The following is a 21,717-nucleotide window of genomic DNA, read 5'->3' as shown; positions in this document are numbered from 1 at the left end:
CAAACCCTACTCTGGGGTGTGCTGTCAGATTAACACTTTTGCTTTTATTTAGAGGCAAAATGAGAAAAAGATCCTTTTCTATGTGTTTAAGGGACGGTAGGTCTTAGAGACCTGCCCTTCCTTGCCCAGTTCCAGGCGCTGTTCCAGGGTGCCCAAGGCACCCATGGGGGCTCAGAACTATGACACATGTCAGTGTGGTTGGAGGGTCCTCAGATCCAGAGCTGATCTGATTGTAGCCCAGGGTCCTTCTGAAGAAAGAATGTTCCAGAGCTGGGCTTGACCTTCCAAAGCTGCCAACTAATGAAATGTTCCCTGACAGTTCTTCCAGGAAGAGCAAGTCACTCAGCCTCTGGGAAACCATCAGGCTGGCCTCTGCGAATAAGAGGGCAAGGTAAGGATAAAAGTCTTCTGCCTTTTTATTCTACTCACTGACATGAGAGCTTCCTGGTGGGGTGGTACTTGAACTCTGAGTAGGACCCAAGTGGGCAGGAGAGGGGTACAGAGCAGAGGCTGAGAGGTTGGCTCAGGTGCTGTGGGAAATCTTTGATAAGTTAGAACACTGGTTCTCAAACTGTGATCTCGGGACCCATCAGGGTTCCTGAGACCTTTGTGGGGTCCCTATGAAGTAAAACATCTTATCATAACAATATTAATTATTTGCCTTTTTCACTCTCATTCTTAGGTGGAATGTTCTAGAAGGCATACGACATTGTGATCTTGCAAAGATTGAATGCAGAAACAGAGATGGCAGTCCAGCCATCTTCCATTAAGCCGGACTTTCAAGAGTCTTTCAAAAATGTGTAACAATGCCACTCTTCTCACAAATTACTTTTGGTCTGGGAAAATGTATTTTAAAATATATGTTCGCATTAATATAGAGTTGGCTTACTATTTTACTTGCTACATTCATAAATATTTTGTAAATACCCAGTTTTAATTTATATAATAATATGGTAACTACAGATAGCTATAACCTACATAAGCAAAAGCTCTTTGGAGTCTCCATTACTTTTTACGAATCAAAAGGACACATGAGACCAAATTTAAGAACTGCTTGTCAGAAGAAGCTAGATGTTCAATGGATCTTCATTCTCTAAAATCACATGGTGTGAATCAATAGTTCAAATACAGCAACGGCATCAGTGTTGCTAAGAGGAGCTTCCGTCTTTCAATGTAAGTTACTTAAACTTGCTAAGAAGACTTCACAAGTGTGTTATAAAAGTGTCCCTTAGTTTGATCCTGGAAAAAATCACCTTTCATCCTAAAGCAGGCATGCCAAAGAACAATCTGTTTTGCTACATGGGGTGCTCTTCCTACGTGCTGAAGTGGGGAACAAACGGCTCAAATTCTCCAGGGCCTCTGGACATTCCAGGTGGCTCCTTTGCAAAGTGTAGTTTTGAGGAATGGTAGTTGGCTTACTCTAAACCTGTGGAAGCCCCCCAGAACCGAAACCCGTTTTTTGTAGTGCACCAAAAAAAGAACTACTGGGCACTGGAACATTAGAGATGAGCATTTAACAGTTTTTTTTTTTCTTGGTGTTTTTAGGATAATTTTTTTTTCACATGGAAACAAACGAGAATTTCAAATAATTTATGGTGTGTTACTGCTTTATGATCTTTAGAATAAAATACAGTCACTAAAGGTTTTTGTTTTTGACTCCTGACTGGCCAGAAAGTGATGCCTATTAAAAACAGTCCACGGATATGGGAAGTACCAAGTCTCTCCAATGACCTTGAAAACACGTATCTGGAATCACAGGGAGGTAGGAGTGGCAGTGAGGGTTACTCAGCAAAATCTCCATTTTCAAACTGGTAAAAACCTTAAACCTAACTCCTTACTGTCAATGGTGTCACCTCTGAACAAGAATGGCACCGCAATTTGTTATTATGGACCTTCCTCTCCTTCACACAGGGAGTTCCCATTTGGGGACATATGTCAGGGTCTGGTCCCTCAGGCCTAGGAAGGTGCCTGGAGGTGAGAGGTCCAGAGAGCAGAAGATGCTCGGGCAGAAACAGGAAAAAGTACGGGGTGGCTTATTGGAAACAAGGGCCCCAAAGCAAATACAGAACTGAATCCCGCTTGCGAGGGGAAATGAGAGTAAAATGCTGAAGTTTCTGCAGAGGACACGCTGCAATGGAGGGAGGCGGGTGAGAAGGGGGTGGGGGATGCAAGTAGTAATTTGAGGTTCTTTATATTCTATGGAAGAAAATACTCATGAGTAATCTTTTCCCTAAATACAAGAAGAGTCACACTCCAAACAGCTCTGCCGGTTAAGCACAACAGTTTCTCTTTTCACTTCCCATTAATCTCTCCCACAACCCAGCCCCTGAAGCAACCAGGGCCACCGTGTGGAAACCCCCTCACCAGAAACCGACGCGAATGCCCTGGGCTTGTGTACAAGAGGGACCTAGCAAGTTACAGGGGAGACTGCGGCGATCCCAGCAGTCACACAAAAGTGATCCTGACAGAGCAAGCTACCTGCTCCAGGCCACTCAATACAGTTATCAGCGTCGCTGTTCTTCCTTTCGCATAAAGAGAGAAGTAGGTGGACGCGTTCGTCAAAGCTGGAAAGAGGCTTGATACACTTTGGTGTTCAAAGTCAAGACCCACTGTTACTTGCTTTTTAATTCAATAGAATAAAAAGGTTATGGTGTAGAATTGAGCCGGGGGAGGGGGAGAAGCCCCTTTTCCTTAAACCTAAAGCCCTTAAGACCTTGTGTGTTACAGTGTCTAAATGGAATACAGCCTTGCACCTGGAGGCAATTCTAATCAGGCTGATTTAATTTACTTAATAGTCATTAACTAAACACTACTATGCACCTAGTACTGCTCTAAGCATTTTATATGAATAGATATTAGCTCATTCAACTGCATGCTCACACAACCCTATGATAGGGATTCAGATTAGGAAACTGAGGCCCGATGCATTTAAGGGACTTGTCCAAGGTCACGTAACCCTAGTAATGAGAGAAGTGGAGATTTGAACCCAGGCAATCTGGTTCCAGAATCTGTGCTTATCCATCACACTGTACTTCAACATGCAAGTCCCATCCAGATCCAGAATTGAGACTGGTTTTGAACATCAATTAGGGATTCAAAAAAGACTGAGTGAATTGACTCCCACCCATCCAAGACTTAGATACTTGGAGACTTTCTCAAATTATCAACAGACTAAAAATATAGCCCAAAAATCTGTAGATCCCTGGAGAAGTAGATTTATAAATGGGAAGAGGAGGGAGGTGTAGGTGGGACTCTGCTTTTAATGCATCCAGGAATAAAATCCTCCCTTCACAGGCTACTTGTTCCCAGGCACTCATGGGTGCTTGGTCTTGAGAGTCTTACGTGGCTCACAGCTGCAAACGGAACAGAAGCTGCATGGGCAGAACGAGGGAGGTACATACATAACTTGCTTTATTTACGGCCATCTCTTGCAACTTTAATTCAACAAAGTCAAAGAATATAGATGTTAATGATGATTAGGAAAAGGACAAAAAGGAGAGAGGGAGACCATGATTCTGCACCCATGTTATACTATTCCCTGTGTACATATCACGCCTCTGGAGGACTATTTACTAAGATCAGCATTTTTAATGCCAATTAGTTTCAGAGAATATTTGAAAAGAAAGTTGTACAGAGAAAACAAACCGCTGTGATTAAGAAAGTTACTAAAAAGTCTACTGTACTTCTCCCCCACTCCCGAGTAGGTCAAGTATATGGTGTCATATCCTTCGGTGACACACCCAGGCCCTTAAATTTATTTCTAATATTTCTTCAATTCCATGCTTTAAGGGGCAGCCACATTCATTAGTAGATTTTCACCTGATTTCAGACTTTCTGAGATATTCTTCAACTAATGATGAAAAACATGTTGGGAGACAGGACCCCGGATTTTATTCCCAGATCCGCCGTGAATTAACATTTGATTCTGGGCAGGACACTCAGCTTCTCTGTGGCTCAGTGACTTCATCTGTAAAATGAAGGGCTTAGAGTATGTGATCTCTATTCCCTTCAGGGTTTAATGTAGTCAATATGCTCCTATTTAATTTGAATCCAAAAAGCCAAAGAATACAAATACAGCCAGGATCTTTTTCTACAGAATTACTCCATGCCCACGGCCATGACCCTGAGATTTTGTAACTTCCTGAAGGATCTTCTGAATCACAGAAGACAGATTAATGCTTAAGAGTGTTTCATTATATTCTAATTCTTAGAAAAGTTATAATCCAGCTATGGCAACAACCAAAATAACTGCCTGCATTGGGGTAGTACTTCAGAGTTGATAAGGTGCTTTCATACAGATTACTTCATGTAATTCTCACAAAAGCCCAGTGAAATCTGTTGCATTCTGATTTCAGTTTAAAAGATAGAAAACACAGGGTTTAGTCATTTGGTGATTTTATTGATTTGAGCAACACTCAGTTCAAGCTTTTCTGCTACAGTAGCCATTCAGCAAAACCACTCTTTATCCAAACTTTCTGTATAAATAGGAATCTGCTCTAGGTTCTACGTGCTGGAGACAGAATCATCAAATGTGAAAGATGGAAGCTCAAGCCTGGAAGTTAAGAGACTGACTCAGGATCAACCTGCCCCTGATCCCCTGACTTTTCCCAACATCCCATGTTGTCTCATAACTTGATTCCATGACACACACCAATTTTGTAACCTTCAACACAGTGAGGACAGTTACCATGTCCTTGCTTAGTCATTTTCCCTCCAGATGAAACATTCTTAATTGGTCCGAAGCTAACTCCTCCACCGCAGTTTGTAGACCCTCACCAACCTGCCTGCCTGTCTCCTCCAGCGATCTTATGTGGCTTCAATTCCCAAATGCAGCAGTAGGAACAGGACTAGCATTTTTCTTTCTCTGGACAATATACTTCTATTGATAATAACAGCCAGCAGTTATTGAACATTTACACTGAATCTTATTGCTGCAATGATTATTCTTCTTTTTTTACAGATGAGAAAACTGTAGCACACAGAGATGGAAGTGATGGTGCCAAGACAGGGATCCAGGTGGTCTAGCTCTACAGTCTCAACTCTTAACACCCCACCATAGTGCTTTTTGTGTAGCCTAATAACAGCAAAGCACTTACTTGTAAGCAAGGGCTTGCTACGTGCCAGGAGTCATTCTAAATGCTTTGCATATGTAACTCATTTAATCCCTGCAACAATCCTGTATGACAGGAACGATCCCCATTTATGGAGGAGAAAACTAGAACACAGGGAAGTTAAATGACTTGGCCAAAGTCACCCAGCCAGGAAATGGAAGAGCTGACATTTGAATCCAGGTGATCTGGCTCCAAGCCCACGTTAAAAACTACGTAACTCTCTAAGCTTATTTGGTCGTTTGGCAGGACATCAAATTAAATTTATGACTAAATTTTAAAAAGAAAAAGTTTCACAGTAGTTAAGCATGCAGGCACTGAGCAAAAGCATGGAACCTTTATTTCCCAGCTGTGTGACCTTGTACAAGTTACTTAACCTCTCTGTGTCTTGCTGGCGTCAACTGAAAAATGAGGACAACTTTCAACCTGTGAATTAAATATCATTGAATCATAGATAATGTACTTACACAATTTTCAGATGACATAAAACTAGTGCAGAGTAAAATTATACAAATGATGATGATATGAAACACACAGGCTAATATCTGGCACAGAGCAATCACTTAATAAACATTAGCTATTGCTTTTGTACTGTTATTATTATAATCACCTTTATAATCTCACTCTACCTGCATATGTATAGCTAGCACTTGGAACCCAACTGTAAGAATGTATATTAATTGATACTGCATTTTATCTTATTATTTTTAACCATCATCTCAGCCTGCTGCCGTCTCTCCAGATTTCCATCTATTTCTAGCATCTATACTCTGTAATTTCACATCATCTACAGCTTTGCTAAGCATCTGTCACCTCCACAGGTTACTGACAAAGTACAGATTATATAGGGCTGAGATAGGAGTACCCTGGTGACACACCAGTCACCTCCTTTTGGATGGATACTGATCAAGTTATTGACTCCTTTTGGGAAAAGTTGTTCAATTATCAATCCATCTAAATACTCTGGGTTTTGGACATTTTCCAAGCTCATCCATGAAAGCACCATCAGAAATTCAATGAAATGCCTTCCTGATATCCTGAAATACAGCAACTACAACACTTAGAGCAACCTTATTAAAGAGGATGAGGAGAGAGGATGAGGAGCAGATGGCTGGTTCCAAAGTGATAATGTCTTCCACTCGTAACATGTATGTTTGAAAATCTGTCCCGAATTTCATCCGGAAGTTCCATCAGGTTAGCTGTTTTATTTCATACACACACATTTTCCCCAGCTTCTCTTCCTAAAATCAGGTTAACAACAGTTTACATTCTTTCAGTACAGCTTCCATTTCCCACAACCCTGTAGGATCACTGCCAGTGGCTTATCTTTCACCCCTCTGAGTTCTCGACCCTGGGACGTCATTTGTCTGGGCCAAGAGCCTTACATTTATTCAGAACTTAGTTGGCTTTTCAATCACTTCACCCATCTCGGGCTTCAATTCCCTTCTGCCAGTGTTTGCACTACCTGTTTCAGTCTGACAATCATTCTCCTTCATGGAAGAGAGAAAGAAGTTGAACAGTTTTGGTTTCTTTGCCATTTGCTGATGTTACGCCATCCAACTCCATCAGCAGGCTGACATCATGCTTATTCTTATACTGCTGCCCACACTTATTGTTGTCTTAAGCGTATTCCATGGTTTGCAGCTCACTCAAGTTTTAAAATTCTAGAGCTAAGAAACTCTCCTTTATATGTTTCTTTTCATTAAGTTGCTTTTTCATCCATTATATACATCTTTTTAAAAATCGGAGCTCATTAGACTGGTACTCACAAAACAGTGAGAAGATAAATTGGCATCATCTCTCTGGCAAACAACTTAGTGATATTTTAAGAACCCTGTAAATGTTAACTTCTCAGAATCTACCTTAAAGAAATAACTTAGTATGTGGAAGAATCTTTCATGCACAAAGATGTCTGTTGCAGTGTTATTTTTAATAATGAAAAACTAGGAACAGCAATAAGGAAATAGTTAAATAATAGTTACTGACAATATCTATGATAGAAAATTAATGCAGACAGTAGCATGATAAAGAGTATGTATTCATATTGAAAAATACTATGTGTACATATATAATAATCTCAATGCATAGAAAAATACAATACAACATAAAAAATATTCAAAGCAATTGATACAGTAGAATTGTAGGTGATATTCTCTGTCTCCTTTTCCTTTTTTATTTATCAATTCTATTAAGCATGTGTTACTTTTATATTTAAAAAAGTATTTAAGGGATGGGTGTGGTGGCTCACACCTATAATCCCAGCACTTTGGGAGGTCAAGGTGGGTGGATTGCTTGGAAGTCAGGAGTTTGAGATCAGCCTGGCCAACATGGTGAAACCCTGTCTCTACTGAAATACAAAAATGAGCTGGGCGTGGTGGTGGGCACCTGTAATCCCAGTGACTCGGGAAGCTGAGGCAGGAGAATTACTTGAACCCAAGAGGCGGAGGTTGCAGTGAGCTGAGATCGCGCCACTGCACTCCAGCCTGGGTGACAGAGTGAGGCTCTATCTCAAAACACACACACACACACACTTATTTAAAAATTGAGCTCATCAGAGAATATCCCCAATATAGCCTCATCAGTTTCTTTAGTTGTCTCCCTTCCTTCTTATTCCAATGAGGGTCATGTGCAGTTGATAAACCAGGATTTCATTCTCAAGAGCAGCCCAAATGACTCTGAGTTGTGTCTCCGCATTCAGATCATGAGATCCTAAGTACTTTTTCCTAAATTTTAAAGATTTGCCTGAAGTCAAGAAAACACATCTGTTCGTGTCTCTCATTTCCCTTCCCCAATCCTAAGATCATGTTTTTATTCTCACCCTCTCCTATCATTTCTACTTTTCCAGACAATTCCTCATTTGTCAGAGTTGAGTCCAAATTAGCAATGCTCCTCAATGCATCTTCCACCGTCTGGGAGATGAAATTGTGAATTGTTAGGTACATGTGTTAAGAGTTAAAATGTCCACGCAGGTAGCTGAAGGGGATTTCACAGTGATTTGCACATGGTGCCTGGCACATAACAGTCCCCAGGTAATGCCAGACTGTACAGCCAAAGGTTTCCATTCCTAGGCTGTCCACATCTGAGCCAGCTCTGCAGTCTGTGATTGGCACCCCTCTCCTCCCCGACACATCTCATCACTTACTCCAGCTCCGGCTTTGATGGTCAGGACACTCAGCTCTGTGCAGTTCAAAACATTACCAGATGCTTCCGCATCCATGCCATGCCATCATCTATTCTGCGAGGGAGCTAAAGCTGGCACAACCGTATTTTCAGAAGAAACTGAAGCTCAGAGAGACCGAGGGACTTTCCCAAGGTCACAATGAACCTAAAGACCAAAACTCCAGCTCCAGGCTTTTTGTATTATCCAGTGAACTTCCTCTGGGTTAAAGGAAATAATGGATGTAAAAGTGCCTTGCACTCTAAAATGCACTGTAAAAATGCAAGCGAATGAGGAATAATAAACCATAAACTCAACTTCTCATGGCAGGCCTGGTCTAGCTGCAGATCCCGAATTCTGCTCAGGGCCCGTAGAGCACCTTCTGACCTCTGCTTGCCGAGGGCAGGGTTTACTTAGAATTCTTCCCTGTACTCTGCCCTTCAAAAGAAAACCAAGTGTCCTCAGAGCCCTTCAAGCTGCTTCCCAGAGGCACATTTCCGGAGCCTTTTCTGCCTCCTTTCCCTTCCCCACCAGCCTGCTCTCTGCAAATCTGCTCAAAACCCCCAGGCCAGCCTTGGATGCATTCTGACAGGCTCCCCATCTCACTCCTCTGGGTCTGCCTCTAACCTTGACTGTGCTATCCGACCAAAGCTGCTTTCTGCAAACAAATTCTGTCACTAGGGAATTGGAGGTTCCAAAATATTTCCTATTTCTGTCCTCAAGGTTAGCCTGTATCTCAGCACTAAGTTTCCAAGTGGAGGGTGGAAGGTTATACTCATGTCTTTCAGCCAGAAGTCCAAGAACAAGAACACTGTATGTTCATGTTCAGATCCCAAGTCACAGTCAATTCCCTCGCATGATTTTTTTTTTCCCTTATAAACTTCATTCTGTGGATTTTTCTGACTTTTACCTGGTTTTAGCTACAAAGGGGTTTTCAGCCGAAAACCTGTTGACAGCAAAACGGACCCAGAGCTTGCCACTCAGCCTCGCAAACATGACTCAGAAGATTTCTTCTCATTTTTGCTTTTGGGCAGCAAGTCCAATGTGGTGAAAGGCATGTAGCATTTTAGATCAGACCTTGGGTTTCAGAGTCAAATTGTCCTGGGTTAAAATACTGGCTGCATTGCTTACTAGCGTTGGGTAAGTTACGTGTCTGAATCCGTTTCCCCAGCAGTAAAATGGAGTCCAGCACAGTCCTCACCTCTTAGGGCAAACGTGAGCATGAAATGAGGTGATCCCTATAGAGATGCTGCACAGCACCTGGTACACAGAAAGTGCGCAATGCATTTTGGGGAGTTGGGTAGGACAAGGACTGGATAGTAGATGAGCTGCACTTTGTCCCATGTCTCCAGAAGACCAACATACTTTCAGCAGCTCCCTGGGGCCGCAGAAGCGGAGCAAGCATTCTTAGAGGTGTGCGACGGCTCTGGCAGGAGCTATGAAGCCCAGTACAGCGCTTTGAGGAGGGTACTGAATGGTCAGCGTGCAAGCTGGGAAAATGGCTCAGGTGGGGTTGCGGAAGACAGCCTGGATCAGGGAGAGGCAGGAGGAAAGAAGGCTGAAGGAGGAGCCCACTCAGGCCCCAGGCTAGGCTGAGGCAAGTAAGACATTTGCCTCAGGTGCAAAATCTAAGGGGTGCCTTTACAAAGTTTCAGTAATGAAGTCATGTAACGCAATATTTTAAAAATGAAAATCAATGCAGAAAATGTACGGCGATCTAAGCATCAACATTTTAATTAAAGTCCATATTTTTAAAAAAAGATAATGGGGAAGGGACAGCAATAAGGGAGTAAGGAAGAGATGAGAGCAAGTACTTCTCAGCTTTAGGAAGAAGGTACAGGATTCTTTGAGAATTCAGCCAGAGTTCACAAACCCCCCGCCTTCAAAATGCACAGGCACATGCACACGAATATTTGCCTGTGATTTCAAAGTTTATAGACTACCTTAAGTTTATCCATGGATCCCTGGAGAATCCGTTTAGTGTATTTTTTTAGTCTTGTGTATGCAAATGGTTCTGACAATATGTACCTGTGATGTAATGCAAAAACCAAATAAGGTTTCAGAAGAGAAATATGTATCTCTCTGGATATTTTGGGGAGAAAAACAGAAAAGAGAGACAGGAAGGGTGTCCTCTTCTCACTTAGAAGGGGAAACAATGAAATGTTTGAGCTGTCATTTCTGTATTTGAAACGCACATTCCTGACCTTAAATAGGGAATGTCCCTTCTTCAGGTATTACAGACATCACTGCTAACATATTGAAAGTTTTTCTTCATAGTAGTTAAGGTCAATCACTGCAAATAACCTTACTTTATGTAAAATGACGCAACTTGGCTACGCAAGGAGAGATGCTATAGAAGGATGAGTTTCTAAAGCAAAGAGGCATTAAGGCAGCATTTCCTATACTGCAGGGCAAAAAGGCCATTTTTATTATCAAACTTACTGCTATGTCTGCTTACAAAGAAGCCTGAGTTTAAGACGAAAAAAAAAAGCAGGAAAACAGATATTAAGAGTTGAAATGTTCCTCAAACAGATTTATTGAGAAATCGAAACTGCTAGAGGAAAGTTGGTGCAAGAATGTTTGTAATCCTCAGCGGAAATGGATGGGGTACAGAGAACATAAAGATCCTGCAGGATTTGCAGGGTTCACAGAACACCGATACTCTCCTGAGGGTGCCTGAATAAAGGAGGATGAAAATTCTTTCCTCTCTTGCTCTTTTAAACTGCACACGGACCATCTCTGGTGCCCGGCACAGTCTGCAGAACATTCCTTTGCAAGCAAAGTGTAACCAGAGTAAAATTCATTCTCATTCTGGACAGGGACCTGATCCGCCCGTCACTCACACGGAGGAGGCTTGGCTTTGTGTGGCTCAGCTGCACCTGTTCCCATCCCTCTCAGGTGTCTCTATTCTCCTGCGAAATTTTAAAAAGCCTCTTCTCAGGATGGAGACAGTCCGGATAATCACTGAATTCCAGGAGGTGGACAGGCGGTGTGGGCGCAGGGTAGGGGGGTGCTGGGAGAAGGGAGTGTGAAACTTTTACATTAACAGACCTCAGAAAATACACACAGGGCCCCAAAGGCAGATCTGACCTACACCACCTCCAAAGCGTGGCTTTTCTAGTAGATGTCGTCTTTTAAGGAGAATTCCACTGCACCCTCTTCTTCCTTGTCCTCTTCCCTGGCTCTCTGGAGAGCGCTTCCAAGTGCTTTCAAAGGCCCCGTTGGTTGCCTTTGGGTGTCGAATCTACTCTCCACCAAAAGGCTGTCTGGGCTGCTGCTGATTCAGCATTACGCGGGCCAGACTGCTGTGACACACAGGCAGGATGAAATCATTTTAACAGCGTTGCTGACGCCTCATCAAACAAACAAACAAACAAAAAACAAACTTGGAGAAGCAACTTCTATTTAAAGATAATTGTGTTGCATTTGTGTGTGTGTGTGTGTGTGAGAGACAGACTTCTCTCTATTCCATTCTATCTCATCTCCTTATTCCTCCTTTCTGAGGACATTCATAGGGAAATAGCTTTTATAGACCTACCAATAAAAAAGCTGTAATCGTTTTTCTCACCAGTTATTAATATATCCCCAGTATTAGAGTTGTAAAGGTTACTAATCCTCTGGCTTAAGACGGTCACTTGGAGTCAGGAAAACTAAACACTACCACAAACTGAACCCTGTCTCTCCTCTTCCAGGGCAACAGATATGTAATTGGACGTCTCGTGCTTTGTCCCTGGGCTCCTCTGAGACTCCAAGGCTCATACTGGGAGGCCCTCCCTTGCTGCAGAACCCCTTTCTCCTTGGCTCTGTCACCCCACCTGGGATTTTACATCATTCACTTGGATGAAAGCACGAAGATCTCTGTACCAGAGGTAGTAGGCAAAAGGAAAATGATAAATCAACGCAGGCTGTTCACACTTAGCTTTGGTGGGCAGTCAGATGAATGAGTGGGGAGGAATCAGTCAGGTGACCCTCGACTTCTAAGGGCAGACTCCTAAGTAGGTGGCAGGGGTCCTGGAGGCAGGATGGTAGGGGTGCCAAGAGGTAGGAGCCCTCATTCCCTTCGGCCCGTCATCACTCATGGCTTATGGTTCTTCAAAGGTGCTTTTCATTCTCTGCTAGAAAAGGTATGAGTGTTACAATATAAATGTGAATATTCTGAGTTCTGGAGAAAGGCCGATGTCTGTTTCTTAACTTTGACATAGGAGTCAGGAAAATCTGTGAAGAGCATGAGTGGCCCATCATGGATGGAACAAGTAATGCTAATCCACCAAGTGCAAAAATGCTCCCCTGGGGTTGGGCAGAGTGTGAGATGGGCTGAGGTCTCTGGGTGGTCTGCAGGCTGGCCTCCTGCTATCCTACTATTTGTAAAAGCATGCTGTTGGCCAGGTCCTGTGGCTCACACTTGTAATCTCAGCACTTTGGGAAGCCAATGTGAGAGGATTGCTTGAGGCCAGGAGTTTGAGACCAGCCTGGGCAACATAGCAAGATCCTCATCTCCTTGAAAAACAAAATAAATTAGCCAGGTATGGTAGTGCATGCCTGAAGTCCCAGCTACTCAGAAGGCTGAGGTGGGAGAACTGCTTCAGCCTACGAGTGGCTGCAGTGAGCAATGATTTTACCACTGCACTCCAGCCTGGGTGACAGAATGAGGCTCTGACTTTATATATATACATATATAAAGTCATGCTTTCCACTTTTGTTGGCAAGAATTGCTAACTTGATGGAAATATTTAAAATTTCTCTTAACCACGTTATAATAAAATGAAAAAACAAAATTCAAATCCTGTTTTTGTCAGTTACTAGCTCAGTGACTGGAGAGGGCTGGATGTTGGCTGCCAAATAGAAATGTCTATGTCCTAATCCCCAGAACCTGTGAATAAGACCTAATTTGAGAATGGCTCTTTGCAGATGTCATTAAGGATCTCAAGATTATGCAGGTGGGCCCCGAATCCAATGACAGGTGTCCTTATATGGAAACAGAAGAGAGACGCAGAGGAGAGGAGATGGCCATGTGAAGACAGGGGCACAGACTGCAGTGATGCAGACGAAAGCTTGTTTTATGGTTTTTTTCCCCCCAGAGACTCCTATTACCCACATGTTGAAATTTCTTTGCGTTTCTTCAATATTTGTCACTTTTTCTTGAGTTGTTTTTAAAACCTTTCTTGTTTCTTCATTTTAAAAAATTTCCTGCTTCTCCCTTGTGTTTCTCTTTTTAAAAAAATCACCTTTTGTAAAGATTCATCTTGTATTCTTACTAGTTTACTCTTGATTTCTGAAATGATTTTTATTTTACTTTTAATTCTTTCCAGAGTTCTGTCATCTCATTTGGAAGTTTTTCTAATTCTGACTGATGTTGTGTTTGCCCCACGCTTCGTATCTTTTTCTTACCTTTTAGCTCATTTAGAGGTAAGTACAGTTTTGAATTGTTCTAACGGCATGTTGTTTTGGCACACTTTCTTTAGGGATGCTATTCTGCTCCTTCTGTTCCTTTATCTTATAAAAACTTTGTGTGGGATTTGACCTCACTACTTTTCTGTTGCTCGTTTTCATCTGTAGACAGTTTTCCTAAATTTTTACGAAATGGCATGGTTCCAGCCTTAGCAAGCCCTCTCTTCTATTGTTTTCATGTAGCATTCAAATAAATGGCAGCTGGCTTTCTGAAATCTCCTGCTTCTGTTTCTTTTGGGAGACCTTGCATCTAAGTCTCTGCTGCCCCTATCCCTCTCTTTCTTTTTTTTTTTTTTTTTTTTTTTTTTTTGAGATGGAGTCTCGCTCTGTCGCCCAGGCTGGAGTGCAGTGACACGATCTATGCTCACTGCAACCTCCACCTCCTGGGTTCAAGTGATTCTCCTGCCTCAGCCTCCTGAGTAGCTGGGATGACAGGCATGTGCCACCACGCCTGGCTAATTTTTGTATTTTTAGTAGAGATGGGGTTTCACCATGTTGGTCAGGCTGGTCTCGAACTCCTGACCTCAGGTGATCCACCTGCCTGGCCTCCCAAAGTACTGGGATTACAGGAGTGAGCCACCACGTCCGGCCGTCCCTAACCTTTTCAATGTGCCTCCACTCCCAGCAGCTTCTCCACAGCTATCTTGAAAGCTGGCCATCAATGTGGCTGGTCAGTTGCAGAGTTCACAGAAACCAGAGAACTCTACACCTTTCAGACCTCCTCGAGGCCACTTGCACTCACTACCGGTACTAGGAATGAGCAAAACCACTCCCATTTTCAGGCTTTCTGGTGAATACCTCTTGGCTATTTTTGGGGTTTCCCTGTTCCAAAGGCTACCAAAAGTCCCATTAAGGTGGGACTTGGGGATGTCTTGTCACTGGGTTTTGGTTTTGCTATTGAGTTGCTCTGCTCTTCCGTGGGGATTCTGAAAATTATACTGCTGCCTATGCTGTCCTCCCAGACTCTGTCACTGAAGCCTTCATGCTGGGAAACACAGAGCCCCTTTGGTGTCTCATAAAAAAGAGCTCCCATCGTCTGGTTCTCCTGGTGAATCGCTGCTGGCTTTTGTGGCAGTAAGTGAAAGAAACGTGATAATTAATCTAAGGGGTCTCTGGCCCCACCAAAGGGGGTTACAGTCCAAAGTGCAGGAACCACTGCACTCCAGAAACAGAGACAACAACCAGAGGGGATACACAGGAAGAATCAAATGGCTGTGAGCCTCAAAGGGCACTCGCCGTCAAGGGGGGATGATTGGCTTCTCCCACTGAAAGAACTAAGGAACGATTCTAGCGAACATAAAACATCGAAATAGAAGGAATTTCTGGACGGCTGTGGTGGTTCACACCTGTAATCCCAGCACTTTGGGAGGCTGAGGCAGGTGGATCACAAGGTCAGGAGTTTGAGACCAGCCTGGCCAACATAGTGAAACCTGCCTCTACTAAAAATACAAAAAATTAGACTAGCCTGGTGGTGGGCACCTGTAATCCCAGCTACTTGGAAGGCTAAGGCAAGAGAACTGCTTGAACCTGGGCGGCGGAGGTTGCAGTGAGCCAAGATCGCGCCATTATACTCCAGCCCGGGTGACAGTGCCAGATGCTGTCTCTAAAAAAAAAAAAAAAAGGAATCTGTAGTGGGGATTACAACAACAGTAAACACACAGCCTTTTACTGTCTTTCCATATCTCCTATCACCGAAAGTCAAGACGTCCAGATGTCAGAACTATGAAATTTTTAACAATTCACAAAAGTATGAGTGACTCGGCCTGTCAGACATCTCAGCAATGCTAGATTGTGATGGAGACCTCCCCAAGTTAGTCTTTCCCAAGTTCAGTGATGAATTGAAGCTTCAAGGAAATACGGAGTTAGAGTCGCAGATTTCCCCACACAAGCACTTAGAAGGAGGGAGCCAGCTGCTCATCTCAGACAGAGCTCTACAAAACCAATGAGGTGTGTGAACGCCAGAGGCCCTGCAGGTGCGGTTGGTCTTGCTGTCAGCTCTGACTTTGCTTTCCTGCTTGTGGCAGCCTCCTTTCTCACTGGTGTCTTGTCTGTTTGGAAGACTGGACTCATCCCTGACATGCCAGTCTTGTCGGAGGATGCTGTCATGCACTGATAATTTTTAAAAATGGCCTTTTTAATGCAGCCTTTGGAAACTTTGCAAGAAATGTATTGATTTGAAATACTGAAGCTGAATTATTGAGCTTTGGCAAAGGGAAATAAATCTTTCCCATTCCTCCACGCCTGTTGCCAAGCCCAGCTTCCAGGAAGCAATGGCTGTCCTTTCTGGAAATGAAGCAAAGCTCAAACATTCTATCACTTTCCCTTTACTTCCCCCACTCCCTCTTCTCTTCACTGGCAATTCACTGACAAAAGCACTTTACATTCATTGCTCATTTGCCTGAATAGGCATCCGAATTAGTAATGCCCAAATTAGTAATGCCTGGCTGAGGCAGCTTCCTAAATAATGAGGCCTGATCATTTTGGCAGACCCGGAGGCCCGTGGAAAGCAAGCTTGCAGCACGACGTTAGGTTAAACACTCTTCCGGTTTTATAACCAAAATTTCTCCTACAGACCTGGATGCAAACAGTACAGGGTATATGTTTACTGATGCTACAGGTGAATAAGACCAGGAGCTAGAAATGGGGGAGAAAGGTAGGGAGAGTGTACGGGAAAGGGGACGTATGCTGGAGAGTTCTAACGCACAAGGCAGGATTCACAAAAACTTCCTGACATCTGCTGTTTCTTTCATTTCAGGCTGAATGATCATCTCACCTGGCGATGTGCCAGGGGAATTCCCATCATTACCATCAAAACACAGTTGGGTCTAACTGCTGAGTTCTCATTTTGTCCACCTCTCCGTTCACTCACCCACTCACCCATCCGTCTAACCTAGGAGGTACCCACTATGCCTCATGTCCCGGATTAGGTGCAGGGCACATCAAGGTGAATGAGACTGGATTTTGCAGTCTGGAAGGGAAGAAAGGAAAGTAAAGAGACATTTTCAAGTTAGTGCATTCGTGCACGGCCAGGGAAGACTTTCTCAACTGGATAGGCTAACAGCTTTCCAGGCAGAGGAACAGCGGATGCGAGGCCTGGACACGTGAAAAAGCACAACTAGTTTAGGGAATGTTGAGTAGTTCAGTAGGATTAGGACATGAGATACATGTGAGTGTGTGTTCAAATGGGGGTGAGGGTGGGAGGTGACAATGCATCTCCATGTTTGTTTTTAAGAGACAGAATCTCACTCTGTTGCCCAGACAACAGGGTTGTTGTACAGTGGTGGGATCATGGTTCACTGAAGCCTCGAACTCCTGGCTTCAAGTGATCCCCTTGCCTCAGCCTTCCAAGTGGTTAGGACTACAAGTGAGCCACCATGCCCAGTTAATTTAAAAAACATTTTTTTTTAAGAGATGGGGTCTTGCTATGTTGCCCAGGCTGGTCTCAAACTCTAGCCTCAAGCAATCCTCCTGCCTCAGACTCCCAAAGTGCTGGGATTACAAGCATGAGCCACTGTGTCTGGTCAACATCTCCATTTTGATGCTTAATAGGGACGTTAGGCTTAATGCATGCCAATCAACCTCCGGATGTCACTCATCTAAATCTGCTATTCTCACCCTTTCCCATCGCAGAGAAGGCAAACTCCATTCTTTCTGTGGCTAAGGCCCCACACCTTCCAATCACCCTTATTTCCTTCCTTCCTCCCTCCCTCCCTCCCTCCCTCCCCTCCCTCCCTCCCTCCCTCCCTCCCTCCTTTCCTTCCTTCCTTCCTTCCTTCCTTCCTTCCTTCCTTCCTTCCTGCCGGACTCTCGCTCTGTCGCCCAGGCTGGAGAGCAGTGGTACCATCTCAGCTCACTGCAAGCTCCGCCTCCCAAATTCATGCCATTCTCCCACCTCAGCCTCCCGAGTAGCTGGGACTACAGGCACCTGCCACCACGCCTGGCTAATTTTTTTGTATTTTCAGTAAAGACAGGGTTTTGCCGTGTTAGCCAGGATGGTCTAGATCTCCTGACCTTGTGATCTGCCCGCCTCAGCCTCCCAAAGTGCTGGGATTCCAGGCGTGAGCCACCGCACCCGGCCCCTTGTTTCTTCTTTTACACCCTGTTCTGGTCCCTTGGTAAGTGCTATTGGCTCTGCCTTCCAAATGTATCCAGCTCTGCCCACTTCTGCCACCTCTGCGGCTACTACATTAGTCCCAGCCACCATCCTCTCTTGCCTGGATCATTGTTACTGGTCCCTGACTGGTCTCCCAGCTTCCACCGTTCCTTCCCTACATCTGTCCTCAACAGAGCTGCCAAAGAGATTCATTCAAATCACATCGCTCCTCTGTTGGTAAGTTTCATCATGTCACTCTGCCTAGAATCCTATCTCACTCACAGTTCATGCCAAGGTCTTTACAATGATCTTCTGGGCCCTACATGACCTGACCTGTCTGTACCTAGCCCCCACCATCCTTTCCTAACCATCATCCTTTCCCTCCTTCATTCTGCTCCAGCCACACTGACCTCTCTGATGTTCCTCAGACCTACCAGGAACTATTCCCACCTCAGGGCCTTTGGACTTGCTATTCCTTCAGCTGATATTCTTCTCCTAGACATCCTCACTTCCTTCAAGTCCTCCCTGGACACTCCTTCTAACATCACATATCTGTTCTCAGACTCCCCCTTATCTTCTTTCTTACTTATTTTTGTTTTCTCTTAGCATTCATCCCTAATCTAGCTACCTAATAATTTTACTAACCATCCTGTTTCTTACTCATTGTCTTCATTAGCATGTGAACGGACCTTTGTTTGGATTCCTGCTATATCCCCAGTGTCCCAGGCAGCTTCTGGCCCAGTTTCAGTACTCAATAAATATTTCTGAATGGATGAGAAGCTATGGCACATGACGGAGACAGTGCAGCGTGTTGCTAAGGAGTGTGGGTTTGGAGTCAGGTTTCCTGGGTTTGAATCTTGGTTCTCCAACTTCCTAGCTCTGTGACCTGGTGCAAGGTGCTTACCTTTCTGTGCCTCGATTTTCTCCACTGTAAAACTCAGATAGTAACAGGACCTATGTCAGGAATTGTGAGCATTAAGTACGCTGACATAGGTGTAAAGTTCTTAGAACAGTGCGGGGTATGGACTGTGAACTTGATAAGTGTTAGCTATTATTAGGAAGGCCTTGTCTGCTGTACTAAGGAGTTAAGGCTTTATCCTAAGGCTACAAGGAGTCACTGGAGAATTTTAAACAAGGGCGTAACATAATCAGATATTGTTTTCAAAGGATCACTCCAGCTGCAGAGTAGAGAATGAATTAGAACAGGGCAAGACTGGTACAAGGCGGCCAGTCAGAGGCTCTTGCAGAAATGGAGATGACAGATATTGTTAGCCTGAACTAAAGCAGAAGGGATGGAGAAGGGATGGGCTGAAGATACTATGGGGTAGAACTGATGGAACTTACAGATTAATTCAATGTGGAGGAAGCAGTCAATGACAAATCCAGTCTCCTGATTCCTGAAACTAGGTGAACGGAGGGGCCCACCCATCTCATCCCACAGAGGATGGATTGGCGGGGGATATATTCAGCTTTGTTTAATGTGAGGTAACTGTACAACATCTAGGTAAAGAGGCCCAGTAGGCAGTTGTATACATGCATCTGTTATTTAAGAGAAAGGCCCAGGTAGAGATAAAAAATATTTATAAGTCCCCATCGCACTGGTGATTGCTGAAGCCATTGGAGTAGGTGAGTTTTCCAGAGGAAAACATTAGAAAAGGTGTATTCTTAAAGGAGGGAACAGCAGGGGACAAGTCAGGGGACAAGTCAGAGGACACTGGTATCTTGCAAGCCAGGAGAGTTTTGGGCAGCAGATGCCAGACGGATCTGGCATTTGGGGACTGCAGCCAGAGCAGAGGGGCAACAGGCATAGAAACCAGATCACAAGTTGGTGCTAATGGGAGGTGAGGAGGAGGCGCCCATGTGGAGAACTCTTTCGAAAACTTGGCTGTGAGGAAACAGATTTGTGGTAGTGAAGAGAGATGTGCAATCCAAGTGGGTTTCTTTGAAGATGGAATGGAACTAAGTGCAAATGAGAAAGAGGCTGAGTGTGGAGGAGGGAGAAGCCAACTGGGGAGGCTGAGGCAGAGGAGCTCAGGGGAAGGGACCTCTGTATATAGGGGAAGGACGCCTCTTCCACTGGTGAGATGGTGAATGCACGCGAGTAGGGTAGGCTGAGGGCCAGGAGGGAGGAGCAGGGTGACAGCTGATCCCTCTGCAGGAGGAGGCGAGGCTGCTTGGGAGCCTGCAGAGGAGGGGTGAGACTATAGGTTAGAAAAGGGCTGCAGGGGTAGGAGGTACCCCAGGACCAGGGACACCCCAAGGCTTGAGAAGCAGCATGAGTACCAAGTGGAGGCAAGAGTACTGACCAAAGTGAACACTAACATTTCTGCTCTCCTTGGAAAGCACAGATTTTAGGCTCAGAGATACCAAGCTTCATATTGTAACTGGTGTAAAACCCAAACCACACCAAATATTCAGTGAGAACATACAGTGTGCCTAGAGACATTTTCGTTAAGAACCCTTCCCATTGCTCTTTTTTTTTTTTTTCTTGAGACAGAGTCTCTCGCACTCTGTCACCCAGGCTGGAGTGCAGTGGCACAATCCCAGGCCATTGCAACCTCCGCCTCCCACGTTCAAGCGATTGTCGTGCCTCAACTTCCTGCAGAGCTAGGACTACATGCATGCATCACCACACTCAGCTAATTTTTGTTATTTATTTATTTTTTAGTAGAGATAGGGTTTCGCCATGTTGGCCAGGCTGGTCTCAAACTCCTGGCCTCATGTGATCTGCCCACTTTGGCCTCCCAAAGTGCTGGGATGACGGGTGTGAGTCACTGTGCCTGGCCCCACTACTCTTTTGAATAAAAACCTTCACAACTCCCCACCAAAGGCATATAGAATAAAACCTCACTCTTCAAAGAGGCATTCAGCATCCTCACCACCTGGTCCCCAAAGCCCTTTCCCAGACCTTTTTCCCCAGCACTCTCCATATCTGCCTTCGTCCAGATACACACCCCCCAACACCCCTCCCTGCCGCCCCGCAGCCTTTGCTCACACACTTGCTTCATCTGTCTGGAACATGCTTTTTTCCTCCCTCCTTGCATGTGGAAACTCACATCTTCTTTAAGGCCTGAAACGAAAGTCACTCCTTCCAGTAGCCTCCTTCTAAAAATGTCCTTCCTCCTGTCTTTTTGCTTCCAGAGAACTTTGAAGATGGATACGGAATTTCTAGGACGCCGTGTTAAATTAGAGTTATGAGTGCATATGTCTTTTTTCCCGCTAGGCAGTGAGCTCTGAATGCAAGCCTAATTATGTTTGACTTTGTACTCCCCACAGAACCCTTTCCAGTAAGAGTTCATGCTCCTGAGCTGGCATGGGGGCTGGCCAGGCCTCGGGGTGCTGTCTGTGGCGAGGGAAAAAAAGATGGCTTTTTGAAAAGCAACGATTTGTGTATTAAAATGGAACGTACCCTACAAGTATTGTCTTTCTGGCTAGAAAAGTACATGATTAGTGAAGCAGGCATTCAGATCATCAGTGGAAATTAGTCCTTAGCAGAGCGTAAGACATTTTTTACCCTGATCAATTGATGTAGTTTTTGGTTCTTATTCCTTCCTAAATTTTCCCTGTTTGGTATCTTAAAGACATTTTTCTTCCCGCTATGCCTCATCATCAACTTCTATTTCTTGAGCTTTCATAATACAGTACAGCAGAGGCTGTAGGAACGTCACACAAACAGGATCTCTTTTTCTTCTAGGAGAGTAAGTATTGAAAGAATATTAACTTCTGGCATTTAAGGGCAAAAGCATACATTGAGATTCTACTATACAGCTGGTGCTTTGGAGACACTTTCAATTTCATCTTCACAACAGCTCTGGAGGCGGGATATTACTGTTCCCATTTTCCAGTGAGAAAATGCAGACACAGTCAGAGAAGTTCAGTAACTTGGGAAGATCCTGAGTCCAGTGAGTGCT

General features: G+C 44.3%; 1 protein-coding gene across 2 annotated transcripts in view; it reads right to left on the bottom strand.

Annotated features, from left to right (window-relative positions):
• Positions 1–21,717, bottom strand: part of ETV6 (ETS variant transcription factor 6) — a 248,238-nt gene that overhangs the window by 55,947 nt on the left and 170,574 nt on the right. The window lies entirely within an intron of this gene.

This window comes from Macaca thibetana, chromosome 11, assembly GCF_024542745.1.
Source record: "Macaca thibetana thibetana isolate TM-01 chromosome 11, ASM2454274v1, whole genome shotgun sequence".
NCBI classification, from domain to species: Eukaryota; Metazoa; Chordata; class Mammalia; order Primates; family Cercopithecidae; genus Macaca; species Macaca thibetana.
Note: the sequence above shows the minus strand (reverse complement) of the source record. Positions and strands in the feature narration are given on the sequence as shown.